At 35.5% G+C, this 4,367-nt stretch overlaps 1 pseudogene; it reads right to left on the bottom strand.

Annotated features, from left to right (window-relative positions):
* Positions 1-364: 364 nt before the first annotated feature.
* LOC145256558 (5S ribosomal RNA) lies at positions 365-482 on the bottom strand (annotated as a pseudogene).
* Positions 483-4,367: the final 3,885 nt, after the last annotated feature.

Here is a 4,367-nt window from a genome sequence, read left to right as displayed (position 1 = left end):
AGGGTTGTGCGATCCCGCAACCGCACCTCTCTTTGTTTTAATTTTCTTATCACTTTGATTTGCTGGGGATGGGGCTTTCTTCCGGATGCCAAGCATTCTCCCATTAGTTTAGTTTCTCCAACCGAGAGATATTTTTAAGATTCTAACCGTCCCTTTAAGTGCTATTGTTTGCATTTCTTTTGCACTTGGTTCACGGAGTATATTCGCCAGATAGTTTTTGAAATTCTTTTTCATTAGCCCGGTTGCTCCTATAATGACTGGTATGATTGATACTTTCTTACGATCCCAGTTTTGAATTTGCACTCTTGTGTCCAGTAGCAAGAAGTCTAGGCCGACTAGAAAAAATGCCGAGATAAGTGGAGAGCACATACGGCACCTGGAATTCCCAAACGGTCACCCATTTTAGTATTGACCAGGCTCAACATTGCTTAACTTCGGTGATCAAACAGGAACTGGTGTGGCAACGTGATTATGCCATGTTTGGGAGCATTAGGCTCTGTATAGGGTGCTAGGACAGCACTACTGTCAAAGAAAAAGTAAGGTGCCTCCTTTCTTTTGCTAATCTGTGAAAGACTTGGTTAAGGTCAAGGATCCATTTCAGCCCCTTGATCAAGGTAATGTGACGTCATGGAAAGCAGATGACTGATGTAATATGGAAGCAACCAGGAATAATTCTGTTTATTGTTTCGTGTCTAGTTGTTCTGGTCATAAGATTCCTTTGGATACAATGGTCAAGACATATGGACATTGCTCCGACAGAAAGAAACTGCAACCTACTGTTTGTATAAGCTGTGGCAATACATCAAACACGTTTGAGAAATAGCGTGAATGGCGTTCTGAATGATGAGCAACAATGAATTCATGAATGTCTCGAGGGAGATAAATAGACAGAGAGTCATAGCCATCAATGCCTGTACCATGCAGGACACCACTTGAACAAATAAACAGTAAACATCTAACAATATGTGTGATGTTGCACTGTTATTTCTACATATTGGATAGATAATAGTGATGGGACGATTTCCATATCTAATTTTTTTTTTTAAATCAAGAACTAATGCAATGTTAGGACTTGTCAGGTCATACATTTATGGGTTGAGAGTAACTATTCACTGCTCTGTCTTGAAAGTCCATCTTCCCACTAATTATCTTCAGCTTCACAGAGGTTTTAATTTATCATAGATCACCTGAAGAACCCTCATACGATTCCTGGCAGATATCAAATACCATTCTTATATAATTTTCTTTTGCCTTTTTGGTCATCGAATAGTTTTAATTAATTCAGGTTTAAAATAAACAAATCATACAAGGTGTTTTCAAAATTGAAAGGTATATCTTCTGAATTATGTTCCATAGGTGTATATACGAGGGTCGGTTAATAAATAATGCCACTAACCAACTTACAGTTTTTTAATCTAGCTGAAATTTTGTATGCCCAATGGCTTATTGTATTTTGAAGGATGCACGCTACAGGAGACTTTTGATGAAATGAAAGAACTGTATTAAACAAGAAAGAGAGAGAGAGAGGGAGAGAGATGTGTACTTGGGATTTTATATCATGCGCCAAAATTTGGATGTGACTATTTCTTACACTGTGATTGGTCGAGAGAAACTGCTGGTTGGAGTTTTATTCAAACAAAAGTTGGAGTTTAAAAGCATTATTCACTATTGCCGCTGCTTTCCATAATATATATATATATATATATATATATATATATATATATATATATATATATATATATATATATATATATGCAAGGGCAATACCGATTTCACGGCATCCATGGTTCTAGTTTTGCCGGATAAACTGCTTTGCTGGATCATCCAATTTCACTTTAATAATAATTTATCACCTGCCCCAAACCTACCCCCTTTCTTAAATCTCCCATCAATAAAAACTTAAACAAGCATTGAATGTATGTAAATAAATAAAATAAATTTAAAATTTAGGTTTTACACCACAATTGCAACATTACAAGGGGTGTTCATAAGTAAAACTTTTGACTCACTTCCCGTTGTCCGATCTAGCTGAAATTTTGCATGTGCAATGATTTATATCTCTATGAGTTATGTGGCAAATTACAACTCTGTACTAATTTTGTTTTCTAATTTACGAGTGTTTGAACTGAGTCAGGTATGAAATGGAGCCTGTTGTGTGTCACGCAGTGATTAGGTTTTTGTATTTGAAAGGGTGCACACAACAGGAGAGAGACTTGTGATGAAATGAAAGAAACGTATGATAATGATGCCCCATGAAATGACCTTGTAAAAATGTGGCATCATAAATTAAAAAATAGCCGGAAATCTATGGAAACAGCTCCCAGATCTGATCACCCCCCACCTTCTGCCATTGATGAGTCATCTGTCAGTCAAATTGATGTTGCCATTTTGGAAGATTTGTCAAATATTCCAAGAGGTCAAGATTAATTCACAGTCTGTGGAAACTATCATTTATGACCATTTGTATAAGTTTTCCCAGGTTGCTGACATCTTTGTAGGAGTGAGAATGTGTTCAGTGCTCAAGGATGAATTTGCACATGTGCTAAAATATGAGTCAAAATTTTTCAAAAGACTGATTATACGGAATGAAAGCTAGATCTATCACAACCAAATCACAGGCAATGCCATAGAAGCATTTGGACTCACTACAGTTTCTGAGGATCAGGATAAAGTAGTGATGACGGATTCCCTGGCAAAAAGGTACCACAATTACAAGAGCCTATTATGCTTCACTTTTGAGGAAATTTAGACAAGCTGTCAAAATGAAGGAGTGGAAGAAAATTAGCAACGGTTTCCTCCTTCTACAAGACAACGCTTTGCTCCACAATGTGCATGTCTACAGCTGAGAAGCATCGGCGTGTGGCTATAAAGTCCTCTCCAATCTCTCTATCTATCCTGTCTATCAAACTGAATAACCTTTGCAACCATATTCCAGTAACTCAAGTATTAACATAAAAAAATTGGAACAAAGCTGAATTATGACAGCAAACTTTGCAAAAAGACTCATTATCCTTTCAAATACAGCCCTATAACAATAATAAATAATAAATGTGGTTTTACTGCAGTTTCACAGGATTTCTAATTATCAGAAAGGGATGAATAAATTACAAACGTCTCTTTTCATTTGAATACAAATTTAAACTTTCAAATTATATTTTTTATATTTTTGAATTTTTGAGATGAGGATTGATAATTTGTATTATTTGGATTCTTTGAACAACTGTTCTCACCTTCAGTGTTATTTTCACAACGTTTTAGTCGATGTAACCTCCGACTTTCTTCAGCTTTTTTTGTCTACAAGAACCTGTGGTGTAGTGGATTAGGTACCAGTTGTAAGTTAAACTTTTCTGGAGGTTGAAGGTTCAATCTTCAGTATGTGCAACTCTCAAAATACAACTGCAAATTACTTAGGACTTGTACCCAGTCATGGCTAACAGAACAAGAGCATGCTATCCCCGTGAATTTGTGGCAGATTAATTGTGACCAATTAGACATGTGATTTGAAGAAACGCGAAAACATAAATAGTTCCAATTGCTTATACTCTTTTTTTCTTTTGTTTATTTTGATATGTTCTCTTCATCACTTCCAAAAGCTAATAAGTTTTAACATGAAGCTGTTAACTACAAAAAATTATCTACCACTGCAAATATTTCTAAACCCTAAAAAGTAACACGTATATGTGAAAGTAGTAAGGGTCGGAGGTTACATCAAGTGAAACTTAGAAATTCAAATAAAAACAGATCAACAAAATCAGTTATCTTCATAAGCCACACCTGAAAAGCACCAGAACTTACGCTCTTCATCCCTCTCCCTTATCGGAGGCGCGAGAGGCATGTCACAAAAGAAAAGGACCCAATGACTCACATACCAACTTTATCAACTTGCACACATCTATACATACATTAACAAGAACAGAATAAACCTATGTAAATACACAATGCCACGCTGCCAAACACTCTCATACAATGAAATTAATCTATTTATAAGGTTTAGTTTCAGAGTATTAACATATATATCTGTATAGCTCAGTGGGTAAGATATCTAGCTGGCAACATCAAAGTTGCTGTTAAAGTTGCTCCTTAGTATGATATTGCATATAATACTATTATACACTCTAAAGGAGCAACACTGGGCATCTCTGCTTCTTTTACTTTAAACACTATATTTCTTTTATGCAACATTTACATAGTTTTTACTAGAAACATACAGACACAAAGTCTCAATTATATTAAGGATTAATAGTTTATTTGTCTGAGGAAAATTTTAAAAATCTAGTTTTCATAATCCAATTATGTGTCCTGGTTCATATTCTTGGAGAAATCACGTACAAATCGTCATCATCATCATCATCATCATCTACCACATT

The sequence above is a fragment of the Euprymna scolopes genome, chromosome 32 (genome assembly GCF_053919585.1).
Source record: "Euprymna scolopes isolate OS-2025 chromosome 32, ASM5391958v1, whole genome shotgun sequence".
Classification (NCBI taxonomy): domain Eukaryota; kingdom Metazoa; phylum Mollusca; class Cephalopoda; order Sepiida; family Sepiolidae; genus Euprymna; species Euprymna scolopes.
Note: the sequence above shows the minus strand (reverse complement) of the source record. Positions and strands in the feature narration are given on the sequence as shown.